The sequence below is a fragment of the Photinus pyralis genome, unplaced genomic scaffold (genome assembly GCF_008802855.1).
Source record: "Photinus pyralis isolate 1611_PpyrPB1 unplaced genomic scaffold, Ppyr1.3 Ppyr1.4_unclustered_Scaffold5014, whole genome shotgun sequence".
NCBI classification, from domain to species: Eukaryota; Metazoa; Arthropoda; class Insecta; order Coleoptera; family Lampyridae; genus Photinus; species Photinus pyralis.
Window position 1 is genome coordinate 43136 of NW_022171692.1, and position 10597 is coordinate 53732.

The 10597-nt window shown below is 36.6% G+C and overlaps 1 long non-coding RNA gene across 2 annotated transcripts; it reads left to right on the forward strand.

Annotated features, from left to right (window-relative positions):
- The first annotated feature begins 6331 nt into the window (after nt 1-6331).
- Nucleotides 6332-7444, forward strand: LOC116182374. 2 transcript variants are annotated; one of them, XR_004147496.1, is made up of 3 exons: nt 6336-6711; nt 6761-6854; nt 6908-7444. It is a non-coding gene; the product is annotated as an uncharacterized LOC116182374 (long non-coding RNA). The 2 variants fall into 2 exon arrangements; XR_004147495.1 differs by having other exon boundaries at nt 6332-6854.
- The last annotated feature ends 3153 nt before the right edge of the window (nt 7445-10597 follow it).

Here is a 10597-nt window from a genome sequence, read left to right on the forward strand (position 1 = left end):
TCATTTTACCTATTTTCCATGCTCGGCCTCTTTACCCTCATTTTTTCACTTGGAGTAATTGCAGTGTATTGATCTTTGATTTAGAGTGAACGTCAAATCAGAAAAGCATTCTTGGAAGTATGACCAAAATATAGGTAAAGCGTGTCACTTTAAATCACAAAGTTCAGGCCAGGATTATAAGTTAACGCATAAATATCACTTTGTTATTTGAATGGTAATGTAATTGTGTATAATACCTACACCGATTAAGCAAGTCTATAAGTACATAGCGGAATGGATACAGAAGAAAAAACGACGGGGGTTTTATTTCCTATAGTATTTTCACAGATTGATTACGTATTCCGGACCGAGGGATAAGAAATAGTCCATGAACGCCGCCGTCAACCAATTCACTGATCTAAGAGTAATACCGAAAAAAAATAAATTTCCCAACGTAAGACGGTGCGGTTCGTTCTTTAAAAGATATCGGTGCTGCGGATTTTCCGGTTAGCTGCATATCTGCGGAAATGCTCCGTGGAAATGTTGGCTATCCAGTAACTCAACCACTCTTCCATGACTGTCAGATTCATTCCGCTTACGTGCGCTCGAACTTGCAATACAGACGTTTTTGCTACACATTTAACCTGCCATCGTACGTTTTCGACAAAATGGCTTGAAACCCGCTCGAATAGACAGTGTTGCTCTACTGAGGACGCGTTGAGTATTAAGACGTGGCATCAATTTCTCCGTTACTTTATGATCTCGAGATATTCCAACGGAAAATTCGTGAAATGAAAACCACTTTCTGCCAATAATCAATCAAAGTGATGGAAAAGCAGGTAATGAACAACGTTATTGGACACTTCGAAATAATGAGATGTATAAGCTGGGTAGCACGTTTCTTCACTGACTCAAAAGAGCAATATTTTCAAGTAATTAAGGGTGAAGTTTAAACTATGTTTTGACACACCAATTTTGAGTTCAAGAGTGACATCTTGTAGGACAAAATTCTTTCATGGATCTAAAACAGAATTAGAGGAAGATGGTTAGCCCTAAAATTCCTTGACATTTTTGTCAAAAATAGGAACACGAAATTTTGAACAAACGAGTATCCATGCATCATAAGGTTGCGTGTTTATAATGAACACTTTTTGAAGAGAAACGCAGGAAACCTATATGGGTTCACTTTCGATTGATAAATTTCACATTATACTCCGTTCAATAGTTATTGTCCAAGTAGGTAGTCATGGAAGTTTGTTTTTATGTTTAATAAAATTAAAACTCCCTATCAGAATCAGCTGCGAAGTACAGGAACTATTTGAGGTTAAACGTACAATGTTGTCAGTGCTTTCACACTTTGTTTGCCACTAGACCTAATATGTTTGAATATCGGCGTCATGGATACGTATCAGTCAATTGTGATTTTTATTAAGCAAATATGCCGAAAATCATAAATTCAGATGCGAAAATGCAAATTTTAAAAGCCTACAGGCATTATAAAACAGACAGGCCAGACCTAAGGAAAGCGGAAATCTTAGCCCGGCTTAGTGACATTTGGGATGTGAGTATTTATGCATTGAACTTAACTTTCGGTCTAATTTTGGGGTTTGTACCATTCTAGGTATCAGAAAAAACCATTGAAAGAATTATCCGGCTGGATACTTATGAATTGAAACCTTTTGGCCCTCGACCTAAAACTTAAATGTAAAAATTTTTCATTTCGGGAAGATTTGCAACGACTGAATTGGAATTATCACTCGAAAAATGAACACTTTACTTTGGCTGACTTACTAAGGGACGCGCGGGAAAATTTTGATTTTGATAAGGGGAAAACTACCTTATACAACATTCTAAAATCAATGGGTTATAAATACAATCACGTAAATGGACGTAAAATTCTCTGTGAACAAAAATATGTTGTTGCATCCAAAATTACATTTTTGAGGAAATTCTTGCAATATCAAAATTCAAGTGAAAATATAACATTCGTGTATCTGGACGAAACTTGGATTTTTCAAAATGGATCCAGCGTCCGAAAATGGGTACACGATTCTGAAATTAAAAGTAATCCATCTAAAATTAAATCAGAAGGGAGCGTTTTACTGTTTTGCATGCGGGGTCTCGTTTTGGATTTTTGGAAGGGTGTAATCTATTACAAACTTCAAATAGTAACGAGGTAGAATCCATAATTTCAAACAGTTCCAAGATTGGGCTACTAGTTCAAAAGTTACAGCCCTTTGAATTTTTTTTCAAAATTGGTTTCTAGTCTATAATTTTTGATTGAGAAGTCTGATCGAAAAAGTACGAATTGATTTGGATTCTATGCACCCAAATTAATAAGAAAAAGTGTTTTCCCGAGAAATTTTGGTGTAGTCGATTTTTGGTAAAAAAGGAAGGTTATACACTGCCTTTTTTTGAGCCCCGAAAAAAAAATTATCTCAGATCGACCCGGAAAAAAATTTTCTTATAGAATGTGGCCTGTAGAATCCTTAATTTCAAACAGTTCCAAGATTGGGCTACTAGTTCTAAAGTTACAGCCCTTTGGGTGGTTAATTAATTACTTCCATCAGGCAGCTGCTCTACGACTAAAAGGTTCCCCAAAGAATAGGAAGCTACCCGCCGTAAATAAGATTAACAGAAATGTACTAATCATCAAACAGCACAGACGGAAAACAAAAGATCCAAGGAAGAACATTCCAATGGCACCGTAGAAGCAAGAACTACACTCAAGCGCAGTTAGGTATCTAGCTATTACTAAGCATATAATTGTAAATATATAACAGCATTTTGAAATTAATAATGTTCATTAGAGCCATTTGCCTACTCAATAAAGTATGAAACGTATTGAGCAAGTTGTTTCTCATGAAATTTATACGTATTAACCTATAACAAAATTACCACAAAATCCAAAACTAAATCTGGCAACTAGGTTTTGCTCATTGACAGGAAATTATCATTTTGTATAAAATGGACATAACCTAATGAGTGACAGCACATATACAGTATACACAGTGAATTTCATCACCCTAACATGGCCTACTACTTGGACAATAGATATTGAACGGAGTATATGCGTTGGAGAATTAATATCAGTCGGAATCGGACGATAGCAACTTTTTTTTATTGATAGCATACACATGTGGTATCAGTAAACGTCCTTAGTAGTGAAATTTAGATATGGATATAGAATATAATTAAAATCTATTTACAAATCGGACAGTGGTATAGTAAAAGCCGGAAACTGCTACAACAAATTTAAAAACGTTTCCCAGGAAAGAGTTCTTAAGCAATCGATCCGTCGAGAAAGATGAAGGAAACCACTCCACATTTTGTACCTAAAGGAACTCGACAGAATCTCGTTGAGTTCCAGTACCAAAGGTATTAGGATAATGGTCTAATGCAGATAGTACCATAAATATGATATAAAACGGCAATAGCTTCCCTAACTTTACGTTATATGATCGGGTACTCACGTATTTTATACGGCAGTAACAGTCAGAGAAATTTGTAAAGTGATACTTAAAACTGTCATAAAAATTAATGGTTTTCCTTACTTCATATAAAACCACAGTATTTCCTTTCTGTTTAGCTAACAATGCTTTAGATATAGGAACTTTTATAGAACGTGCACACAAAATATAATAAAGACACATTTTATATCGTATATTTTCTCGTGACTTCCTTACAGTCGAAAATGGAAGATTTTTTACGTTAGGTACACGGCCCAGAATAATTAGACGTTAATTACAGTAATTTTGGATTCGCCTATACTAAATTCGTCTAGTTTCAATGCAGGTACTTCGCACGTTATTATGCCAGTTTAGAGCAAAGCAAAACGTTACGGATTTTGTTACGATCTTACTCATAACTTAATTACATGCAAAGTTAAGAGCAACTTACTTCTGTCACCTAAACTTGAAGCGACGTTTTGAGGAAATTTAATTACTGGATGCATTATAAGTTTCGCGATATTATTTAGGATTGGCGTTAATAGCGTACGCCTGTAATAACAGACGATTTGTAACGTTAATTCGGAAACAAGCGCGGTCGTAATCTAATACCTGCCGTATTAATGGCAGTTTGTTGATCTATACGAGCTCCTATGAATAACATAATCAATTGATGCTATAATCTGCTTATACGTGATGCGGTAAGACGATTTATGTTACGTACGGGCATTGAATATCAGGGGAGTTGGATATTCAATGGTACGGGTGTCGGGGGTGGTGTGTGGATTGAAATCCGAAATTAAGGACCCTTAACGTAACTAACTTAAAGCCACTTCGTTCAGGAACCATCCCGCAAAACCCGTCCTCGTCGCAGGAGAATGACTGGTCACAAAATATCAAAATAATGACAATTCTAAGCAAAACGTTTTTGCACTTACAAGATGAAAACGGCTACTTAATCTTGGAGACAGAAGAATATAGTGGTAGAGGGTTTTAATTCAAAAGGGTCAATCCAACATTTTTTCATCAATTTGCCTTTTATTGTTTACTGAATTTTCACCATTTTCTAAAGCTATATAAAGAGGTTATATAATGTTCCAAATCTTACACTGCGAATTAAGCTTCCTCGGGAAAAGGATAAGTAAACTTCTGTTATATCGGCGTTTTTGTAGATAACTTTAGAGTTGGAAAACCAATGAAAATGAACGAAATATCGCCGTCATTGCTTTCCACCATGAAATAGGCGTTTTAAATCAGTTTAGTATAGAGAGGAGACCCACTTTCTGTGAAATTAAAAGGGTCAAGACGAGAGTAGCGTTTGGTCAGTACTGCGTTTAGCTCAGCATTTGGCGTTCGAGAAAAAGTTAATACAGATCAACGCGACAATCAGTGTCCATTTTTTCAGTAGTTTTCTGGAACTTAACATTTTGCCCCAGTGGAAAAATTACGCGTGTTTGGTTTTAAAAGCATAATTCAATAATGACATTTATTTTCCGGATTTTCCCATATAATTCTAATCTGCCAGGGTCGAGTAGATAACTCAACTGGACACTCGCATTAAGTCCGTCGCGAGAATTAGTCGATTTCGGTTACTGATACAATTAATAAAAGCAACTAAAATTCGCTCTGTGAAATAAGTAAAGGACGATTAACGAACTAGTAGTTTCTTGACAAATTCAACCTTGCATTTACCCTTGCCATTCCGTAATCTTGTCCCTTGTCCTTATCCCTTTGTGCGGAGAAGTTACATCTAAAGGGTAAGTGCAAAAAATTTGGGAATTACAGTCCATTTCAATATAAAACAACGCGAGAAAGTGAGGTTTCTTGGATTATAATAGAAAGAGTGCAATGGTTTTCGCTACCCTTAGTGAAAGTTACGTGCGTATTTCGCGGGCATTAGTTTGACAAGAAAGGTGCCGGTTCACCAAAATCTAACGTGAGATAAAATCCGTCAAGAAACATTTACATCTTTTTACAACCCAAAATTTGTACTGACCGGAAGGAACAACAACCGAAATCTGCAATTCAATTGGCCATCATTAAAGACCCCCCATTCTAAGAGGTCGGTCGGTATAAGAAAGCATCAAAGAAATCTCCTGAGTATTTAACCAATCCCGTAGCTGTAAGAACTCCAAGTTTCCATATCAACAAAAGAATTTTGTCCAACAAAGGTTGATTATAAAACTGTATGATTCCAAGGGAATCAAATTCAGCGGTATTTCACAATTTATTTTGTCAATGTAAAACAACCAGCTTGCGGTTAAAATGTAAATGGATAACAACCCTAATTCAAATTATTGAACGAATAGTACCTATAAGTAAAAGAGATGGCCACGTCTACTTAAAAATTAAATATTCAGATCTATACCAGGTAGAAATTTAATATTTAGACCATTTTATAGAAAGCAATGCATTCGTAAATGTTTCCAATGTTGTCTGTGTTTATTTTTATCAGTATAAAAATTCATTATTTCCGTTGTTGTCATTGTGAAGACAGTACAACCTTCAAAAAACCCCTTTTGTAGTGACAATTTCAGCTAGAGGAGATCCCTAAATAAGACAGGTAAATCAGCATATATATGACCAAAGCGCATTTTTAGTAATAGAGATCAGTATTTTATTAGCAAAGTTTAAAATTATCGATCTTACGAGTAATCTAAAGCCCCATTCACATAGGTGGTAGTACAGTGCTGTTGCGGTGCGGTGCCTTTGTATAAAAGTTTGAAATACGCATATCCATATGACAATTCACAATGACATGTGCTGTGCAGTGCAGACGATGTAACAGTTTTATTATTATATCAACATTTTGTTCGTATTTCCATTTCAATCACCCTGTTTATAACTTTTCTATTCTGTGGTAGTCACCTTTTGTAACCTTCACATTCGTTTATTTCCGTACCTGCCCGTTTTAATGTTTTATATTTCTATTATTGGTCTAAAAGCCAATTTCCGCTTTAGATAACCTATGTAATTTGATACCGTAACCATATATGGTATTGTAAGCTTCGATTGACCGCGTTATTGGTTGGAGCAAAACTTCGTTGTTTCATTGGGGCCGGAAATGGAAAAATTCAGCGTGTTTTACTTGCTAACCCGAAGAGAACGGTCGTGCGGTTCATCCTGATTTAAGTGCTAATTTAGTTCCTGTTCATTTGTTTTCAACAATTTGGCGAAAGCATCTTTAAAAACAAGTGAACCATCATTGTACCTGCCATTTCTTTTTGGGCATGGTAACCATTTAATCCGAAAGGAGTTCTTCTAAAGGAACGTAAGCATAATTGTAAGTTCTCTGTGTGTTCGAATCCACACTACCGTTATTTCTATTTTAGGGGACCATTCTGACAACGATCGTAGGATAACTTCCATTCACTTTCGTACGTTCACGAAGCTCTTTTATTTTCCGTTGACTCTCTCCATGTAGAGGTTCGCATTTATTCTTGTGTAAAAACGTACCACCCATTAGTTTATTATTTTAGAGTTCACGTATTGGGGTCAAGAACTACGATCCGACTGTTTACCTGTGAAACGAAACTATAGACCACATTGTGTTGCGGATAAGGGGGCATAGGAAAGTAAATCGACTAAGCGTACTGGAGTGCAGTGTGTACGATCTAGCATCAAACCATTGAAATAACTTAATGGCCGAGTCGTACATATCTTGAAGCCGCTACCTTACTTCCGACACTTTGTGTAACACTTAGAGCAGCATTTGCCATTCAACGTGCAATCATATACCAGGACCTGTGGAAAAGAAGACCTAAATATTGATCGTACGGTGATGTAGCATTGTTAAACCTTTTTGTAAATTTGTGTGTTTGCATTTGACCCACCTCGGTGGTGATCAATTGCTAATTGGCCTGCATAGAGCCAAGATTATTACTGTTAATTGGTAAGCTTGACATTTTTGGGGTACAATATTTTAGCTAGTCAAAAGATTACTCTCGTTATGGAGTGATAACAATTTATGTAAGGTACGAACGAGCTCGTAAGAACCGAATAATTTCATTGCCCACTCAAGCTATAAATTAAGGTATCTATTTTCAATTTAATTCATTATTTTGCCACTGTAACGATATTTGTGTGTTAACTCCAGAGATTCTGGTGTATTTTATTCAACATTTTATGGGAAATTTTATGTAAACCCCTTCTTTTGTTAACGTTGGGAGGATTCATATTTTGAGTTGCTGCTTACCTTAAATAAGATTATGAATTCCCAGTGGGGAATCTAAGTTGTGCAAGTTTGAATTTATTTCATGGTGCAGGGCACCGAATAAAACTTTTTATTTGTGGGTCATTAGTTGCCTATTTTAAAGTTAAAGCTACCTTTCCTAGTTCCGGTAGTGTAAGCGAAACTTAATATGGAATTAGGTGGCGCCCAGGAAATTTACAAGAAGCCACAAAAGTAAGTAGTGAAGATTTATTTGGAATCGATGATATATGATGAGCCATTACCAAATGTATTAATTCTGTCACCCACTACCCTGTGTATTAGTCTTGCTCTCTCCGCTGTTTACTATTTGGTCAACAGAGCTAGCTGGCCGGTCAGCGGCGTGTGTTTGTTTTTTTTATTAAAGCACATGGTATTTTGTAGCGCCTGGCATTTTGCAGCTTGCGCGTTATAACGAATTGCAGCCGCGTGCCGAAAGTATGTAAACTTCAAACTTTCTGCACTACCGTTAGCAAGCACCAATAGAAGTGCAACATATTTGTTGCTGTTGTCGTTGATTGGTCATACTTGTGTAGGCGTGCCAATTTTGCGGTGATTGTGAAAGCAAATGTCAACTTGACAGCACCGATTCGCACCGCACAACAAGGCAACGGCACCGCACTACCACCTATGTGAATGGGGCTTAACTCAAAATAGACTAGAGGCACTTCTGCTTTCTACTTTTAGTGAAAATTTGAAGCCTCTAGTTATTGTAATTGCTGAGATCTCAGCCGGACAACCAGCTAGACAGCCAGGAACAACTAAAATATAATAGCGTATTTTTTTTAAAAGTAAGTACAGTTTTCAGTTTCTTTTCCTTGACACCATTTTAGAAATTCCTCAAACTGTTTTCCAATTTTTTTTGGACAAATTTAGCGATCGCTTCGTCAATTGACTACCGACCATTGTTTAAATACACAATGCAACACATAGGTACGTTTTGTTATTTTATCCAAAATTGAAATGAAACCTTCATTTTCATGCTTTATGTCAGGAAAATGTTAGTTTCCATGATGAAGGCAGACCAGTCTACTTTACCTACCGCCTGTCACTTTACGAGCCGCACCTGTCACATTGCTAAATGTCTATAATGACTCTTGTCATCATTGACAGATTGGCATTATTAAAAAGTTCTGTATAAAAATTAAAATTTTATATTAAAATACGATTTCCGGTAAAATCTAATACAAAACTCGCCAGTAAAATGACATTACTTGAGTCAGAAATTGAAGTATTCGGCCTCTTGTACTTAAATATTTCCTCGCCAGTCATTTGTCATTTTCCTTACTTTTATGTAAATAACTATTTCGCATAGTGATCAAATTACCACAAACACAATAAAGAAATAAAACAAAATCCCTGAACCCCTGTACATATAGACCCGCACGCGGTGGGTCTAAAATAAGAAATTTTAAAATGACTTCACTTTGCTTTGTAACACAGAATTTGATGAGAAACAAAACTGGCTTGATGAATAAAATAAACCAATTTTCGGTGGTTGTTCAGCCGGTAGAAACGGTGATTCCAGTAGTGATGCGTTAACTCCTTTATTCCAAAAATTTTTGTTTGAGAATTGAAGTATGGAAAGCAACAATTGCTGAAACCTGTATCGGCCGTATCGACGGCAGTCGAAGTTTTAAGACGGCCCATCAAAATAAAGAAAGATAAATATTATCGCTCCCAATCAAACCTTTCTCTTCCGTTTAAGTGGAAACAATGATCGCTAAGATCCTGATCACTGGGCGAATACTGAAGGAATCAGGCTAATCCTGCTAATCTTCAATACCATCCTATGGACAGAAATCTTTCCAGTTCAATGGAAAGTTTTTCAAGTGATTCATATCCAAGAGCCTGGAAAAACCAATCAACGACCCAACTTCTTACAGACCAATAAGTTTGCTACTCCTCCTTTTAAAACTTTTCGAACGATTATTACTCAAAAGATTCTCTCCAATCCTTCAAGTTGAAAACCTCATACCCGAATACCAATTTGGCTTTCGAAGTGCACATTTCACAATTGAGCAGATACATAGGGTTGTAGACACCATCAATCATGCCTTCGAAGATAAGGAATACTGCTCTGCAGCCTGAAGTAAGATCATTCCAACTTAAGTATGGAGCAGCGGTCTCGGAACTATATTCTATCAAATCCGGAGTCCCCCAGGGAAGTGTCCTGGGACCGGTCCTATATGTTTTGTACCCGGTCGTTATACCAACTAGCGTCAACACAACTACTGCAGCTTATGCTACTGATACAGCAATCCCCGTTACCCATCACGATCCTGCCGAAGCCGCCCGAACTCTACAACAGAACTTCTATTCTATCTCTAATCTCACCCCGTCAGCACATTACATCATCATTTTGAAATAAATCCGTTTGGATCTTTCCCTTAATGCTCTCGTTGTGATGTATGGTATTGGTTAGGCAATCATGGAAATGAGTCATAGTGTATTCTTGAGCGATTGTAATTGGCGATTCACTCTTTTTGACATTTACCATGAAATGTTTAAAGTCTTTATGGTTCAAGATGATTAAGAGATTGATTTGGCCAAAGTTTTTGTAAATTCTCAAAAAATGGTCGTTGCATGTGAGGCACTATGGGTTGAAAATATCATCTGTTGTGAAATTTCATTCAAGGCAAAAGGTTGGTTAGATAATCCAGATTCTCTGAGTAAACATGGCTCTTGTTTGGAAATTTTGGTGCATCTAGTAGCAAAATATCTCATTTTCATACAATTAAAACGTTTAATTTTACTATTCATTAAAGTAATTGGATGATCGTCGCCTTCAAAGTTAATGACAAGTGAATCGGGCAAAATACTCGCTGTACAGTATGCACACCTGACTTTGGAAACTGTACAAAATAATGACCTTCTATGCCTATGCCCGCCCCTATAAACGAAACGGGGGACAGGGTTCTTATACGTTTGTTTTTAAACATTCTTCTCATTGTGTGGG